The 19,714-nt window shown below is 40.3% G+C and overlaps 1 protein-coding gene across 1 annotated transcript in view; it reads left to right on the top strand.

Annotated features, from left to right (window-relative positions):
• Positions 1-19,714, top strand: part of lcor (ligand dependent nuclear receptor corepressor) — an 84,213-nt gene that overhangs the window by 726 nt on the left and 63,773 nt on the right. The window lies entirely within an intron of this gene.

The following is a 19,714-nucleotide window of genomic DNA, read 5'->3' as shown; positions in this document are numbered from 1 at the left end:
TGTGTGAGGGGGGATGCGCGCTCTCAGTCTCCAAACATACCCCCCCTGGAAATCGGCTTTTGGGAGCGCGCTTTGCTGCATTGGGGGAAATGTCAGTGAAACAAATTTTGAAGGCCTGTTTTAGGGGGAAGGTGGGGGTTGACTCGGAGATGATGCCTCGGTGCGTGCTTTTAAATCGACGATTCCTCGGAAATAGCCTACTTGTTGAAACGGCTGTTGGATGCAGCAGAAGACTCCGCAGCGCAGATTACACCAGAGCCAAATAAGAGTGAATAAAATCTCTCTCTCTAAAAAAAAAAAACGGCGTCTGCCTCCAGTTAACTGCAGCGGCGGAGCAGATCAGCTCCTCCTGCTTTGCTCTTTAGTTCATGTCGGCTTTAATTTTGGATTCTGTCACCCACAGCCTACACCTCTCTCTCCCACCAACCACGCTTTTCCTCCCTACAATCCTGTATTTGTATTGTATTTCATTAGCTCCATTTAATCCGGTTACACTGTCCTATCCTGAAGTAATGGGAAGATCATCTCCTCTTGGCCCCTGATCTGCTCACCTCTCCGGGCTTCCTCGGCTCTCTACCCGGCTCCATCGCCCCTATGAGCACCTAGACCTCTGCAGGGTGTTGCTGCTACCTTTTTTTTCTTTCCTTTTTTTAAATGTTTGTGCCCAGATGTTGCGCGTTGACCTGCCACCTTCTGAACTAAGCCGCCTGACATCTTTCTAACATCCTCCATGCCATGGCCTGCCTCGCAGTGAGCCAGGAGAGCTTTGTAGTGAGATAAGTCATAAGGAAGGGATACAGCGGGAAATTAAAAGGGTTTGGTAATCTCTGACCTTCGGACGACGTGATCTGCATAAAGCTGTAAGATATCACAATCAGCAGTGTGAACAGAAGAAAACAGAGCTTACCAGTTTACTTGTTTCACTTGTTTTGCATCTGTTACAGATTCGTCTTTAAGTGTTTTTTTTTTTTGGTTTATTTTTAGGACCCCAAAAATATGTTTTACTAAAAAAAATCAACCTTTATTGTGTTTATTTATTTATTTTTTCACATGTATTCTTCTTGATTGTGTAGTGTATTGGAGCCTGGCTTGACCTCATCATGGCCTCTGATTAGGGCTGTGGAGCCTGAATGCTTTAGTGGTTCACTGGGTTTGAGTTAAAGGCAGCAGAGGGCTTTGCCCCTCCCTAAAAGTACAACACACACGTAACACCCAGAAGAGCTGTATATGACCTCGGAAAAAGACAGAAAAATGTTATTCAGATAAATCAGTGAGATATAAGGTACCTGTATAATGCTACTACATGTGATATCTAATGCTCGTAGACAACAGTATAATAAACACATTGCAGAAGCACTGCTGTGCAGCTTTAATCCATATAGTAACTTTGCAATGACTAAAGGAAATAGAAATATCACAAAGCACAGTAATAAAGTTGCAGTTGGACGCAGCAGCTTGCATCGGCTGTGTGTGTTAGTGTGTTGTTGGGTCGAAGGTAGCTGCACACATCCGTGTTCTGGTTGAAGTCCGAGTTGTTTGTTCCAGTGTCGATCTGCTCTGAAACTGTGAGAAAGTGGGGCACTTGAAACTGGAGAATTTGTTTCCTGAAGCTAAATATGACTTCAAAGTGTGAAGGAGCCGGGGTGTGAGCAGGTGCCGAAGCTTTGCCAAGCCGCCGGGCTCCCCGTCCACGTTGTTGCCCCTTTAACGGATGCTGCCACATTTGCTGCAGTTATTTTCTGAAATGTTGATTACTTCTTCTGCATTTCACAGGTACGGTTTTCATCTGTACACCCAAACGTCCCGAACCCCAAATTCTTTCATTTTTATTTACATAAACATTAGAGAAGAGTAATGGCTGAACGGATGTCAACAACAGGAGGACAAATGGGTGCTGGTGCACCTTTACCAGGCAGCCTCGTCATTAACAACATACTGCTCACTGTGCTTTAGACTTTGGGTGTAAGAAGGTCAGGTGGACATCTCTCAGCTTATTTAGGTTCACAGTGATGTATGAGTGCAGTTTGTCGACATATCAAGCCTCATTTTCTTACTTTGTTCTGGACTGATTATAAAGTGGGGCCAATATGGCATAGAAAGGTTAACATTATTAGTTGGTAGCAATTATAGCCCAAGTGCTCATTCTTTCGGCACATATTCCTGGTAAGACCAGTGTAGCTAATTTGATTGCTGAAAGGTTGTGGCAGAGCAGGAAAGAGACAGACTGTGAAGGAGACGGAGAAAGGTGTGAGCGTGAGTGGCAGATTGCTTTTTTACTTCCAACATTTCTCCAGACATGCCACGAAAGCTCTTAGTTAAATTAGTGAGGACGAGTTGAATTTGAATTCTTGTTGACTAAAGCTCTCATTAGAGCAGCTACATACTGAGAGGGGAAAAAGGCTATGCTGCCTTGGTGGTCACCAGTAAAACATCATTTCGGCCACGATTGGACTGTATTATATACAACAATACAGCAGAGGTTTGTGATCTGTCAGAGAACGTCTTGCTGAATATTCATAAACCAAAGACACAGAGCTATATTTGTTTGACCTTTATTTAACCTGATAGATCCCACTGAGGAAAGTGACCTCTTTTCCAGGAGAGACGTAGCCAGGAAGGCGTACAAGACAATTTAGCATCAGGTACACAGATACATCAACACTAAAAAGCAGGTGCATGAAGTTGAAAGAACAAGGAAAATACAAACTAATTAGCTACATTTAAAAAGCTCAATTGATTATGACCCAACAGAAAGCAGCCTTTATGACATTTAACATGATTTTTTCCTGACAAGTCCAATCAAGGTGTTGGCCACCTTTTAGTGCTCATCCCTGTGTCACAGCTCCTGTTTTGGTCCTTTGAACTGTGTGTTTCCACTTAAGTTCCTGTTGTTCACCGATTGATGAGTGAGCTGAAGGGAATTCATGCTAGTTGTGCAAGTGGACTGGACAGCATGGGCTAAAGTTTTCTCCAAATATAGCCAAACCATAATGTGCAAGATAATCCTTTTTGGCTCTGAAGGTCAGTAAATGAACAGATCCCCCTGATTTCTGTCTGTTTATCTGTCCATCTATCTGTCCTTAGTCCCTCGATTACCTGCTGCGCTCAGTCTCAAATCCTTGTCTTATGAAGTAGAGCAAATCCCTCCATCACGCCTCGCTCTCTGAGCGGGCAGCTTTTATTTCAGTAATGGACAGATGGACGCCCCGAGAGATCTGCCGCTACTTTCTCATCTTGCTAATTCTTTCCATGAGCTTTCTGAAAAGGAAAACAAAACACGGCACATTTATCTGGGGCTGGTGGGGGAGAGTGGCAGCGATCCACCCGTTTGACCAGACCGGATGCCAACACTATAAATCTCTGCATACAACTCTTCATTACACATGCACTCACAAACATGCAGTGATATATGCGCGTGTGTTCGGCTGTCTCAGGGGCCGATGCATGCCAACCAGGAGCCATGTTAGGAGGCAGGCTGCTCAGGATGGGGGTGGGGTGTTGATTGCAATCTGTGGAAGAGCAAAATGCACCACTGGCACTGTGTGAATGTGGACAGAAGGTGTGCATGTGTGCTGAGCAGCGTGCTCTTTTACAGCAATGTCCTGCCTCACGTTCAGATTCACCAGCCCATTAATCTAAACTGCCAGGAGGATTCAAACAGCAAAGATTACACGCGTGCTTCTTTTATCCTCCTGCCTGGATGTGTTTCTAAAGATGAAACTCCTTCATCTTGTTTTTGCAGGCTGCTGAGAAAGCGGGGCAGCTTTAAAGGACAAAGTATTTTTGAAAGAGGAAGGCAGCTGACTTCCTAAAAAAGCCTTCTTACAAGGTTTATGTTTTTCTGTTTGTCCTCCACTTTGTTGTCTTCTTCCCCTGAGATCTTCTGCATGAATCTGTAAACATAAAGTTAGAGACTAATCACTGTGTGTGACCATCTTCAGCAAAAAAATGCTGCCATTAGAAGCTGAAATGTTGTTTACTGGGTATAAAAAGTTTGCCCACGCTTTTAGAATAACTGTATTTTCTGCATCTTTGGAGGATTTCATTTAAACACTGATTTGAGTCTTGTTTTAGGTGAAAACTCTTTGAAATTCAAGTGATACAAATTTCCAAAAGGTTCCTGCTTAAAGTTTTTTCTTAGACTTCTGAGATCATTTGAAAAAGAAAACTTGTAAGTTGAACCTCTGGTGAGTATTTTATATTTCCATTCAATAAAGAAGCAACCGATTAATCACTGACTAAAATACTTACTGCTTGCTCTTCCACCTTCATGCCCTTGCTTATCAAACATTCAATGATCAGATTGAGTCAGATGCCTCTTCCCATTCGATGGTTCATTCATTCAGCTTGATATGTTCCAGTTACCTTAAACCTGCCCTCTTTTGATCACTTATTTTTCTTTTTTCTCAAAAGAAATTAACACTTGTTGTAATTGCTGAGGTGCATTAAACCTTCTCTTTCCCTTCTTCCTTTTGGTCTGATCTGCGACCAAAGTCCTCCATTTCCTTCAACTTTGTACACAGCGTCCCTGACACAATCCAAAATTTATGTAAGTGTGTGTGAGAGAGAGAGAGAGAGAGAGAGAGAGTTGCTTTTGTTATGTGAGCTACCTGACCTCCTTGATACTGTTCTTTGGACACAGATGCCTGCGGGCTCATGCACGGTTTGGAGTTTGTGTTTGGAGTACACACACACGCACACACACACGCACACGCACACACACACACACACACACACACACACACACACACACACACACACAGGGGACAGGTTAGGGTGTCTGGGCTTTGGAGCGGCAGGAATGTTTACTTGGACCCGCCTTTAGTGAATTCCTTCTTGTTCTTCAATAGTCACTGCTTTTGTGCACAAGGTCATATTTGAGCAATCTGCTTTTCAGAGTTTTGATTAATGGCACAGAGGAGCTGAAGTGTGTGCTGTGTGTACTTCAGCCCTCATAAGAAGAAATCTCAGACCTTGAACTTGGGGACATTTTTGGAAAGTGAGGACATTTTGTTCTCTCTTCTAAGTCTGCTCAGAGCTGTTTGAGGGTTAAGACTCGGGGTTAATCATGTACTTGTGATGATTAAGCTCAAGGAATGCCTTGTTATTTAAATAAGTAAAGTCTGAAATCTTTTCTTCTTCTTAAGAATGAAGTATTCATTTAAGGAGTGTGTCATTCACGTTTAATTAATACTAAGTAGCATCTGAGTCTTGGAGAATAAGAGGAACCAGCTAATGAGATAATAATGGGGCTGAACAGTTGCTTAAGCAGTTGTAAGCCGTCATGGTTCAGAGTTAAAGACTGCACGTGACTGCCCTGAATCACTGATGGAAGAAACTGCAGTTTGCTAATGTTTGCCAAAATCAAATCCACCTGAATACTGTGTGTGTGAACAGGTAGATTTACTGCAATCTTGCAAAATGTAATAACTGTAATTAGCTGTTATACTGTGCAATGTTCTTTTCTTTGGTCAGCTCCAATTGGATTTTTACAGAGTAGTGAATATATTACTGCTTCTGCATGAGGTCAAATGAAAAATGTTTAGATACTCAGAGTATCTTAAATGTAATAGCAACTTCTGTTACTGATAACAATATTAATGCAGTTTGAATGCTCAGTTGGTGCTCGTTGTGGATCAGTCACTGCCGAACAGTGCACTGAGGTGAGAGGGCTGGTGTGTGTTTAAGTGTAAACATATTTGTTGTATCACTCCATACCCTCTGCGCTTTGCAGCGTACCAGTATACAGATGCACCCTGGGAAATGTAGTTTTTCTGAGAGAGGCAGGGACAGAGACAGCTGGGTGAGTAGGAGCAACAAGGTTGAGGTTTGCAGGAGGGAGTGCTCGGATGCTTTCATACAACAAACCCAGAGAGGACACGTGATGGACGAGGTTTGCACAGCAAATGAGTCGAAACAATAGACAATTATTTGCAATTCAAAAACTGAAAGGGACTTCATCATGATTTGGCTTTGGGCACAAGTTTGTTCATAGAGTAAAACCTGTACTGCTGACTCACAGACAGGAAAACTGGGTCTTAGAAATACATTTAAGGCATCTTTCAACATTATTCCACAGATTAATCAAAATGTTTCTTAATTCAAACACAAGGAAAACTCTCTGAGCATGCTGAGGCTGAGTTAATGCTAGTGATATGATATATGATAAGTGAGCTTTGGTATGAAGAACATTTTCCATTTCCAGCTTACAAGACAAATCCAATAAACTGTGTGCACATACATTTCCTCTGTATTTAAAAAAAAATGAATCTCACAAATGAAATAAGAAAATGTAAAGTTTTTACACTGCTAAAAAAATCAAATCAATTGTTCTTTAAAATCGCTGCACATGACTCTGTCCATCCTGACCAAAACCTGTTCACTAACAGGACGGCTCCTCGTTTTCTTCCGAATACGAGCTGCAGTTAGTGTTGATGAGATAAAGAAGAAGAAGAGTCAGCATCAGTTCTCATTTATCACAAGTTTTTAGCCTCGTAATAAATATAATCAGTGAAGTTTCAAAGTAATCTCTCAACAAAACATTTATGTAATGTGTAAATGTAAAAAAAATACTGTATGGACTAACTAACGGTTATCTTATCCATTAGATAAAATTCAATTCAGTTCAATTCAGTTTATTTATGTAGCGCCAAATTACAGCTTATTGTCATGTCAAGGCACTTAAATAATATAGTCCAATTCAAGCCAATTGGAGTTCAATTAATTGTAATCATAATTCATTTCAAAATAATCCAATTCATTCATAGAGAGCCAATTCCAAAACAATTTCCTAGCTAAGGAAACCGACAGATTGCACCGAAATTTATTCTGAACTGTATTTAACTAAAGTAACTTCATGCATGTTATAAATCACTACTTCAAATGATCAAAATCAGAACAACAAAAGCTTATGAATGGTTGTCAGTAATGCCTTGGACCAATCAATAAATGAAGGGCTGGTGTCAGTGGAAGTCGAATCGATAAGTTTTGTACATTTCTGGTAAATGATCCAGCTTTCGTCCAGATTTAGTTCATCTTTGAGCCATACAGTACAGTTAGCCATAGAACTTATATCCTAACAGGAATGGAAATATAACCAATTCAAAGGAACTATTACCTACTGTAGTGATACATTAACATTTCAATTTTTACAGTTTGAAGAAAGTTTCTCAGAATATAAGTCTGCATGTAAACAAACCTAACAGGGGAATAATTAACAAGAGAGTTTATATGGAAAGATATTCAGATAAGACATGTTCAGCATTTGAAACTACAGTCTTTTACATTTAGTATGATGAAAGGAGCAAGCTGAGATGGCTGTTGTGTTTACACTCCATGGGAGGTGAGAAGTAGTGACACAGAAATGTGCATCCCAGAAACCTTGCGGACATATACATCATTGCGGACCACAGAGGTCACCTGTGAGATCTCAGTTCCCCCTGAGTGTGAGTCTGACCTGGCTCATTCTCTCCATGACAAAAGAACAACCGCTAGATGTCTTATTGTGTAGAAATCTAAACAACTGTGACAGGACTTGAAGAGGAAGGCAAACTGTGAGCCTGTATGCTGACTTCATCTGTGGGCTGACTGGCTGGCTGGCTTTCATACTTTCTTGGAGTGTTTTTGGTCTTCTTCTGTCTGACAGCCTGTCAAGACAAACGCACGGTGAAAAGCCACAAGACAAAGAGACTGAAAAAGACTGAAGAGAAAGCACAAACCTTACCTCTCCTACGTTCAGCTTCATTTCATCGTTTGTGGTTTTTCATTCTGGTTCTGTCCTTGTGGTTTACTCTTCTCTGCAGATAATTATCTTTGCAGATAAACTTAATCTGGATGCTGTGGTTGAGTGGCAGAACAAACCACGTGTCCCCGTTTTCAGACTCAACATCGGCCTCCTCCAGCAACCAGGCGATGTCAGCTTTGGTAAACACACATAGCAGTCATTGTATGAAGAACAGAACAGAGGCTCATGCTCGATGATGGCTTCTGATACCGCAGGGTGTGTTAGGGTCTGACTCACATTGCCTGAGGAAGACTGACCTCATTGTCATTCCTCCACACAATGCAGTCGGGGCTGAAGCATCTTGTACAGGCCACCATCTGTTGGGACAAAGATGTTGGCTGTTCTTAGAGACGAGCTGGCAGTGTGTACGTTTTTTTTGCTTCAGACTACCGCACTAATTTACTTTGTTAGAGGTGATTGCACACGTAGAACAATTATCCCGATGCCTCAATTTTTTGTTCTTTGTTGAGAAAATAAGTCTAAAGGTTTTGGTAAAACCAGGACCCTAACTCTGGTCACTAGTTGACACCAGGTTAAAACTTTCAGATGTGTTCTCTAAGAATAATCATTACAATTATAACAATTCTAATATTCAAATTGCTTAAGAAGTCCTTGATTATTAATACTGACACAACATGTGAAATAACACATTTCCACATTTTGATTAGCCTGACCTATCTTTTTTATCCTTTACAGAAAAACAGTTTACACCTTTTTAAAAACTAATTAGATCCAACAAAAGTGAGAGCAAGCCAAGCATGGTGCACAGCCAGTGTTGGACTCGGTAGAACCAGTGGACAAACATACAAGGACCTCTGTGTTATACTTGTTTTCCCATCTAAACTTTTTTTTAAACAGGATTATACCCAGTACAACAATCTGCTGAATCCTTTTCCATTGATAGTAGTCGGCTCAGCTTTCTGAGGGCTACGATTTCTATAGAACCGGCCCAGTAACTAGCAATACCTCCCAGTTAGGTGATGCACCACAGTTTCTGATAATTATGACTGAAACATTAGCCAACATGGCAGGACTGAGTGAGCTGGCAGCTGCCTTAAAGACAGTGAAATCCATCTATCCCGTCTGCGAGTTGTTGCTGCCAGTTTCAGCACTTCTGGGGGTAAATGTGCTTCTGTAAAAAAAGGCGAGCTGTGTTCACCCTTGCAGCCTCGAGCACACCCTCGTGTTTTTTTTAGATGACATTTGTTGTGATTTGGCTTTTACTGTGGACACTGCTTGGAAAGTCCTTAACTCGAACATAAAAGCCAAGTTACATGAGGAACATCTAAATGTTGCGACTGACATTTTAAAAACAATCAAGCAGTTTGTTCATTCAAGCTCCCAAAGGGACGAAAATTTTTTGAAACAAATGGATTCTTGACCTTTAATGTCCTCAAAATGAATTTACATTCAATTTTAAGATGTGACAAAAATAAAAAAGTGTTTTGTTTGTTCTCTCGATATCAGCATATCCTCGGGTATAATGAGCCGTCCAGCCTCTTTAAGCTGCCGAGCGGCCTTTTGTGTTTCTTTATTATAATAAATGAGAGCAAAAAAAGACGAAACAATCGCATAAAGACAATTTAAAGCTGACAGTTCTGGTGAGCGAGGGACCGGCATAAATTCAGCGGCAGCGCAGCGGCGGCGGCACTGTAACACCATTCAAAGGATATCTGTTGGAACAGGGAAACACGAGTTAATGACCACAATAATATCACATATACATAAAGAGAGTAAAGTGAGGAAAGGTGTGTCAGATGAGGCCCCCCAGCAGTCTAGGCCTATAGCAGCTTAACTATGGGATGTTTCAGGATTACCTGAGCCATCCCTATTCAAGGTAAACACAAGAAACTTGTGCTAACGAAAAAATAAATAATAAAATAAAGGACCAGACTCAGTGAGTAATTCCCTATACTCCCTATATAGATCTGCTCCTCACACCACAACAACCATCTTTTTACAGCCACAAGCTACCTCAGCCTCTCACCAACTGCACACCAGTCACAGCGGGGTGGGGATGCAAACCCTGGTTCGGGTAGGGGGAGAAATAAAAGAGGTAAGATAAGCGGGAATGGGATTCAAACCCTGGTTCGGGTAGGGGGTAATGAAATAAATGGCAGCTTTGAGGCAGAAACCTCTTTAAAAAAAAAAAAAAAAAAACAGCAGTCATGAGAAATAGATACAGACTAAATATCCTGTTAGTTAAAATAGTTTTCACTCTTTCTTATTTATGTTGGCAAACATGAATGCAACTGTTGTGTCTTGGAGCCACTGCAGGTGATTCATTACAGCCAATGAGAGGTTCATTCTCTCTTCTGTAAATAAACAAATGAAACATAGCTTTTAATCAGAAAAAAATGGTGCCTGAATGAGGTTGCCAGCAGCAGATGAACAAACCAACTCTAATTAATAAGCTAACAGCATGTACTCTACATGTGCCTGCCATCGGTTTCCAGCAACTGGACAGATTGAAAGTTTTTGCAGACCAGAAGGAGCAGCTCTTTGCAAAGAAACAATGTTCAAAGCTTATTATTCAGGGCTTAGTGTCTTGTATTTTTAAATTCCAACAGTAAATTGGCATTAAATGACCAAGTTCTACAATACAAACCTTCCCTCAATACATAACGACCTTTTAACCCCTGAAAACCAATAATCTCTAACAATGCAAGGATAGACATTTCGATTTTTTTAAGGCTCCATAATCCCCCTAAAACAGCTGGCCACTACGGTTTTAGCAAATATTATAACAGAAGGCAGCACTGCGTTTGTTGGCGATTCATTTCAGCAAAGGATTAATACATATTTGGTGCCCCATTAAGTCTAAACACTAGCAGGATCGTGTGTGTAGGACTGAGTTAAAGAGAACTGTAGTGTGTGTATTATTGGTAATGAAGGAACATGTAACCCAGAGCGACAGCGTGGCTCGCTGATTTCTTTTATCCTTTGTGGAAAATAGTGGAACTGGATGTACATTCAGAGTGTTTTATTGTGCTTTATTTATTGTATTTTAACACAATAATTTCATTTTCTGCAAGTACAATTATTACCACAAAAGCAGGTGATTAAATGATGGTGAATATTAGGAGAGAGAAGTCTGATTTTCTTAGAACTCCTCATCAATTTGTACATAAAAGGGCAGCTTTTGTTTCCTGCTAATGTTTCGAAGGTCAAGTGTAGTATTTGAGTTATGGTGCATGCAGAAATAAAACCTCCTGATAAGCCAAAATAGTTTTGTTATCGATAATTGTCTTTGTTTGCGGTTGTTTTTAGGCTTCTTGCTCAGAACAGCGAATACAAGAAATGGAAATAAGTGTTTATGGAGGATCACCTGACTTAGCCTGACTTAAAAAACAAACAGTATTTTTTTCATTTTTCATAATATGAGCTTGGAGCTTCTGCCTCCAACTTCGCTTTTAGCAGTACCGAGTCGTTAACACTTGATATAAAGCTTGGCATCCCCTGCGGATAACTTCTGCTTACATAGTGCAGCAGGACAATAAAATTTAATTTGATGCACCTTAATGCTCACAAGCTTTTCCATCTGGCATTTGCCCAGCACTGTACTGGTCTCTCTCTTTTCCACACGCATACGCACACACACACTGGTTCTGTACATGTGGACTGCAGGAGAAGTGGAGATGACAGGTCCAGCTGTGCTGTGTGAGAGCTGAGCCGGCTGGGAGAGCTGAGGGCTTTCAGCTCTGCTTCATGTGTGACCGTGTCACACTCGGTTAGGTGTCAAGCCCGCCAGGTCAGACAAATACACACAAACAAACACGCTGACATGAAGAACATCACTGTTGTTCCTGCCACAGTCAAGAGAAACTTTTCCAAATTTCTTTAAAATCTTAAATTCAAAACCAAGAAACTCTCTCGTTGTAGAATGCGCTGCACCAAAGTGGCAGCTCATATCACATTGTGAGTCTTTAAAAAAAAAAAAAAGATTTTTACTTAGATTGAACTCGGAAGGTATCGCAGTGCTTGTCAACAACAAATGGTGTAATGCTGGACGTCACTGTGAAGGAGAGGATCTGTACCTGGGACAATGAACTGTTAGCTGTGAGTTTACGTCCATGTTATCCACTGAGAGAGTTCACCTGCGTTATTCAGGTAGCTGTGTTTATATGACCTGCTGCTGTCTGTGATGTCATCAGTTTTCACCTGTTTCTGTTTCTCTCCATCTAGTCTTTTTACCTCATCTTTCAATTCACATGATTATTGATTTTTTTTCCAACACATATCCCCTCCATATTTCTCCCTTCTTCCTCCATGTAATCTATTCAGTCCTTCCATCACATGGGTTACATCTCTCTTCAATCTGCTTGGACCTCTTCCCTCTTTAGGTCTTTCCTTCTCACTTTTATTCCTCAGTCTTGTTTTTCCTCTTTACCATCCCAATCTTATTCTCTACATCCTCATAAACGCAATCTAAGTTAACAGGGATCTTCTTTTTTATATTTGATCTCAATGTTGTCACTACAGGCTTTGAATTTCTATGGGGCATATAAGATTAAGAGCTCATTCAGAGATTCCAAAGATGACTGGGGAATATAATCTCTGCTAACGGGCACTAATATTCAACAACCTTTTACTCTGCTACATTTTCTGACACCTGCCCTCAGAATAATTGTGTGTGTCTAGACACACACATGCAGAGTGTTGCAGCAGCTATAGATATTTTTCTCTCAGACTTAATTGAGGCGTAGGCAGGTGGTTTTTCTTGCTGTATATTTTGTCAGATGTCTTTATTTTAAATGTACATATGTAGTTGCTATTCGCTGACTGATTTTTCTGTGCATTAGATATTTATTCTTGGTTCATTGCTTTAAAAGATTCTCAAGATGTTTAGGGTTTAATAATGTGAACGAGGTAAACTATTTTTTTTACACTAATCAGTAAGTATTTTGCATGCTTTATTTAAGTGGCTGCATGAAACATGCTCTATCCAGAAGGGAACATGTTTCATTCAGCCACTTAAATGGCAGGCTCGTGCAATTTGGACATTTTATCAGCAAGTTTTGCAGTTTTTGACACAATAATGAAAACTTTATTTTATACAGTAACCCCTTAACACCTATTGTCGCATATATGCTACAAACCGTAGCCGGAGTAACCGTTGACTCCAAATTGACCAGGATGCCTGTTGTCGCAAATTTGCAACATACAAAAAATTCTATTTATTTTTTGTGCAAAAGTGAAATTAATAATCTCAGCATTATTTACCATCTACTTAAAGGCTAAAACACATATAGCTGTATTTGTTTATATACAGCTATATAAATTCAGGCGTTTAAGGGGTTAAGAAGCTGTTGTAATCAATTTAATAGTCAGAATTGAAATAACAAATTCCTTAGAACTTCTTTGTAAGAGAGTATTGGTGGAAGCAGGTGGATGAAGTGGAGATGAGGTGAAATGTGAAGAGTTCTATATTTGGCTGGAGATAAAAGTCAGTGAAAGGTAACTTGACTGCTTGTGTTTTTCGCCCACTGAGTGGCAGAGCCGCCAAATTTTTGAATATTCAATTATATTCGATATTGAACATGGGGAAGAGCTGCTGTGCAGTCGAGTGTACAAACAGGTTTTCAAAGGGGTCAGAGCTAGCCTGGCTGACGTGTCCACAATCTCGATGAGATGGTGGTCTGGGAACTAGGTGTGCATTTTCTCGTATTTGAGGCGTGGTTTACAAATGCCTAGAGCCGTTTATTGGGCGCTACGAATGTCTATCAAATGACGTCAGGTTCTTCCCATGCTGCTTTGCGCGCGATTCATAGCCAATTGTATCACTTATACCAGATGATGACAGAAATTCGACGAGGAAGAAGAAAAAAAAGTAAAATAAAAGTAAACTTGCGCTCTAAGCTACTTAAATTGACAACAAAGTAGGCCTATATGCTATATTCAAAATGAATTTTTATGTTGTAGAGTTGTGAATTTATTTTAATAATGGAGAAATTGAGCAGCCTTGCTTTGTTGTCTACAGTAGTAGATCAACCCTCATCTTACTTTGAAGCTCCCAGCTCCCAGAAGTGACGTTGACGCAGCTTTAGCAGCAGAAAAGCTATCAGGCTTGTGTTGATAATAATAAACTCCTGGACTATGTACAAACTTCCAAATGCATCGTTTTGTGAGTACAGACCATATTTGTACTACTGTAGAAGTTTGGTGTCATGGCATGTGATTTTAGTGTGGTAATTTTGGAGGTACTGCCAGGGTCCGTTAGCTTAGTACAAGCGTACTAAGCTATTCGGGATAACTCAGTAACTCAGCTGATGTTCAGCCAATATCGGAAAAACTTCGGGTGGGCTACTTGGCTGGATGTCACGGTTCAAATGACCCCAGGGTGAATCTACTCCGAAACACTTTCTAAGGCTGCATCGAACGGTAACGTTGTGTCCGCTGCCATGTTGGATTAACACTCTACAAGCTTCGGTGTAGCGCATAGACGTCGTCATCGTCTTGCTGGCCCCCCGTTCTGTGATTGGTTCCCAAACTCTGGCAAAAATAAGGGCGGTGGTTTCCAGGCTGACTTTGCAGTGAGAATGAAATCGAGCGCAAAGCAGCATGGGAATTCCCAGGCTAGGTCAGAGCAGTATTTTCGGGCAAAACCATGTCTTTAAATTATACAATGTATTGCCAACGTTACTTCAGTAAAGCTCTTAATGTTAGCATCTTTCATTGAGCTATATTCATAACCCGAGCAAGGTAACTGAAGTACCCAAAAGTTATACTTTAGTAAAAATAAAGATATCGTGTTAAAATATTACTTTGGTATGAGTGAAAGTCACTAAATAAATAGTCACCTAAATAAATAGTCCTTGGGTCTCAAAGTATCTGATGTTGGCTGTACTTTTCTTCTTTTACTTCTTTAATTTTTTCTACCTCAGTATCTTATTGTATTGTATTTTTATTGTATCAAAATACCGGACTACTATGACAACCTAATTTCCCTTGATGAATAAAGTAATCTATCTATGTATCTACTTAAATGTCAAGTACAAGTAAATAATTTACTTTACTATGGGGTACTGTAAACTGACTTTTTTTTATCAGCTTATTATCAGCTATGATGTTTAGTTTTGCTTTCTGTTTAAGTCTAATGGCTGAGGAATGAATAGTTTTTTACATGCACTAATCGAGTTCTGATTCATATAGAAATGGTTATATGTATATATTGGCTTTGTAGTGTGTATATATCTGGCCTTGAAATCAGGTACATATAAATGTCCGGATACCTCATTTCTGGCCACATGTGTCCGTGGACCAGATGGTTTTGGGGATCCATTTTTATTCAGTTTCGCTGTGTCCACCGCTATCCTTCGCCATGTTGTGGGCGGTTTGTTTTGCCACCCATTCCGAATGTGGGGGGCGTGTCACGTAAACGCATACCCTCTATTTGCTGCAACACTGATACTCAAATTCTAAAAAAACCTCTAAGTTAGGCTACCTGAAAAATACAAAACTTAAAAATAAAATAAACTCTTCCATGAAAATAATAGCAATTATCATCTGTGGAGAACCAAATAAAATCTCAGCAAAAAAAACCCCAGCAATATTATAATTTTATTAGGGCCTCTCTGGGCCCCTCTTAACCATGGGCCTAGAACCCCCCCCCCCCACACACACACACACACACAACCGTTTTCGGCGCCACTGATTCAGTGAATCTAGAAAGTGGGAAATAGCAAACAATACAGGGGTTTTCCCCAACCAGCTTACAAATTATCCACGCTTAAAGGGCTGGAGTCTCTGCATGAAGCAATTTTTCGTTTTTTTGGAATAATATGAGTTCATAATTATTCTGCTTCCTTGGTTCAGGAGGCACACAAGGAAAATCCCAAGACACAACGTCTTTAGCTAATTATCACTGCAGTCTTTTAGAGATTGTATGTTTTATCTGCCGGTGCTACGGTAGTGCCACAACAATGGAAGCTCTGTGTTGTGCTCTGGGGAGCTGAAGCCTGGATAAATTAGTGTAAGAGATCAGAACCACAAGGACAAACTCATGTGAATCATATAAAAAAAAATACCCTGTAAGAAAATAACTTTCTGTAATTACAAGGGGATTACTGGACTATTTTACCGGACCTATCACCTTGTGTAGTCTTGTAATCACAGTTATGTTTTCTGTAAACTGATAAGATTTAGAGGTGCTGAGTGGCTTTTGTTGCCTTTGGCCACGAACACATTTGCTCACCCCCAGGAGTGGATCCGTCTCTGAAGCTCAGCACATGAGCTGTGGATCTTCTTGTAAATAGGCGCATATTCTGAATGAGAGTCCTGCTAACCTTATTTGTTTAAACTGCTATGACATTTCAGAGGTTTCAGAAAATTGAATTCTTACAATTATTGGAGGGAATGTAACGAGTGGGAAATATTTCAGACAGATTACTGGTGCCTGTCAGTTTTTGCAGGGAAAAAGTCTGTTCAGATAAGTGCCGTGAAGTTTATCAGTGTCACATTGTTTTGCAGTGTGTCAGATTTGGATGTGGTTAATAAGTCGTGAACATTTTGTGAACTAAGGGGTGTTGTGGCATATCAGTGGCTCTTTGGACTGTTCCACCTTTAGACTGTGGAGACAAATTGGGCAGAAGGCTGTTTAAGGAACAGTTCAAGGAGAGATACGCCATATAATAACACAGGGGGATGACTACTGTTTATGTGTGTGTGTGTGTGTGTGTGTGTGTGTTCGTATGCTGCTGTAGGCGGAGCAAACTCTAAGAGAACATTCCTGCATATTAGTGATAATATCATCTAATATTAATGTTAGGAGGCTCCAAGGCTACTGTGTCAATATTGAGCTCTGGAGCTGCTTTCCTCTCTCTCATTCATTCACTTCCAAAACACACACACACACACATGCACACAAACACACCCACGCACACGCACACACACACAAACACACCCACGTACACACACACACACACACACACACACACACACACACACACACACACGCACACACCACATCACAGCTTTGTACCCAGGAGGACTTTAACAACTGGTCATAAATATTTCCCTTTTTGCAAATCAACTGTGAACTTTTTCAGTTTGCCCGTGTGTGTGTGTGTGTGTGTGTTATAGCCGTGCAGGTGAAGAGTTTTTTCTTTTCTTTTTTTTTAATTCTAATGAATTTCTAAATTTCCAATATCCATGACTTTGGGTTCTTGAAGCAGTTCCACTGATGGAGGGCTCATTCTACAGCGATAGGCCGGTGTCTGTCTGCAGCATTGACATGTGCAGCACATGTGCAGCACATGATCAAGCAGATGGGAAGCACACTGGAAACTTTGCTGTACTGGTATTTGATTAAATTGCGAACAATTGAAGTACCACAACAAACTAAGGAAAAAAAAAATCTCTATTTTTTTGGACAGCATATTCAACAGTTGCCGTTACTCAAGCAGAGACTCAGTTCTGATAGCAAACTAACCGCTTTCTTTGAGTATGTGTGTTTGGGAAATGTATCTTCTTGTATGCAGTCATATATGCCTCGCTGTCCGTGAATTGCTTCTTTTGTCCATCAGATTGTAAGCAGCACAACTTCATGTGAAAATCGTATGATAACAAAGAACACACGCACACAGTAAACACACAAACATAGCAGTCCCATAAATGCCTCTGTTTCATCACCTCTGGGGTTGCTGATCTCTTAAACCCATTCAAATTTCAAGCATTCTCACATCACTACCACACTCAAGTCTTTATTTTTTAGATTTTTTTGGTGATCAGTGTTGTACTTGCATTGTCCTACTTCCCCATCACAGTGGGCCAAACCTGTTTTGAAACAGTGTACCAGAAGTTTTAGGTCTGCTTATTTTACTTCTCTTTTGAAGAAATGTATTGTTTAACCCAAATGATCCATGAAAGTACGTCCTATTTCTTAAAGCTGCACCATTTCAGACACATTTGGCTCTGTATTCATGTAGTCCTTGTTAGCATCACCTTTTTATGGTCTGGTATGAAAATGTCAACAGAGTTTGTAAAACTCAGAATAAAAAGAGAGGACTTTTCCTCCAACCCTGTCTCTGCACAGGGATAGTGGTATCATGTTTTCCTACTTTGTACGTTTTGAGTTCAGATATGCAAGTTAGTTATAATCCAACCGTGTCAACATATTTCATGTGGACTATTTTATCGGTTGAAAGTAACAAGTCTGTGTTTTTGCAAAGGGATGTTTCACAAACTGTGATCTCACTGCATACCTAAGCTCCCTGAAGAGCTACAGAGCATTTGAGATCGCTAATTTGTTGAACTGACCTTTGAATTCCGGCTCTTTGGGTTTTGATTGTAATGTTTTCTGAATTTGGTGTTGTGTTCTGCCCAACGCCTTCCTGTTGACTGCTTGTCTTGTACAAATCAGATTCAGTCCACTCTTCTGCTGAGATTTAACTCTCAGATAAAGGACTTGGAAGCCACAAAACATTTTCTATTAAGGAGCTCAAGGGTTCAGTTTCCGTGGCTGACAGTGTTGCTTTCCTGCACAGTCAGGTGGGTGTAAAGTGACAGGCCGTGAGCTCAGAGAGGGCTACAGTTTAGGCAAGATTTCCTAACAACAGAGAGCTGCTGCTGTATTTACAATGGAGCAGGACTTTTTCTCCCCATCATTTTTACGTGTTTGTATGGGCATGAGTGTGTTTGAGTTCTACAGTGTCCTGCTGTTATGACTGTCAACCAGAACAGCCTCCAGGCACATTGTGGTGTAGCTACAAGCTGGGCAGGGAACAAGTGTAGAATCTCGGGGGGTTTTTTGTGAGCGTGGTATGCTTTCATTTAGGCTGATTATCATCTAAAAAGCTTTATAGACTTTAAGTTGAAAACTTTTATCACTGATTGTTCATTCGTTCATTCTATTTGTATTTAAAGAGCCATTAGAGTTCTGTCATTGTTCTGTCTGTACTTTGCTTCTTTTCACTTCAAATCAGTGTTCATTAAGATACAGTTACTGCTGCTGAGGAGTAGCTATAATTAGGATTATTGTTATTTTAAATTAAATCAACACTGAGAACAGTGACCTGCTGTGTGTATATATATCTATCTATATATATATATAGATAGATATACATATATACATACATATATATATATATGTATGTATATATTCTTTATGGCTCATAGCTTCATTGGGTTTTGACGCTCTTATCCCAGCTTGTCAGTTGGAAGACAAGGCTCACTGGCGGTTATTTATCGGGCGTGTGCACACACACACACACACACACACACACACACACACACAGATACACACACACAGACACACAAGCAACCATAAATATAAAATCAGTCACTCAGTTAGCAGGAGGCCCCAGTTAAAGCCTACAATGTGTGTTTATGGCAGGAGGGGGAGGAGACTTCACAGCGGGGCAGTTTCCCCTCATTGCTCCATCAGATCCTTTGTGTCTTGAAGGCTTCATTTTTCAATATATTGATAAACTGAGACTCTTATTTAACTCATCGGCCGTCTCAGTGCTCGGAGGCTGGTTGGAACTCTGTGTCGAGAGTTTTTAACATTGCACTTTCAGTAACATGACAGTGTTGCTATTGTGGAGACGGTTCTGTGCCTACAGATGGTAATATCACATATGGAATGTCATTCTAAAATCTAAAATTTTGTCTTTCGATAGCCTTGACGCCAGGTCAGTAACTGTTGTGAGATTCCTTTGTCAGAGTGGTTGTCATGTTCCTTTTTATGATAAAACCTCTGCCTTTGTACAATTTCACTTTAACTTTGTGTGACAACTAAGTTCTAAGTAAGACCACTTCATACCTCGATTAGGATTCAGTTGCCACTGTAAGTTATTCAAAGGAAAAACATGTGAAAATGTAACTGTGTTTCACATGTAATTATTTGAAGAGAACTATTAGTTTGCGCTATTAAACTCTTCCTCCAAACTGTTTCCATTATCAAAGTATTCTACTGACTCATGTCATTGGTCA

Source organism: Odontesthes bonariensis, chromosome 4 (genome assembly GCF_027942865.1).
Source record: "Odontesthes bonariensis isolate fOdoBon6 chromosome 4, fOdoBon6.hap1, whole genome shotgun sequence".
In the NCBI taxonomy this organism is placed as follows: domain Eukaryota; kingdom Metazoa; phylum Chordata; class Actinopteri; order Atheriniformes; family Atherinopsidae; genus Odontesthes; species Odontesthes bonariensis.
Note: the sequence above shows the minus strand (reverse complement) of the source record. Positions and strands in the feature narration are given on the sequence as shown.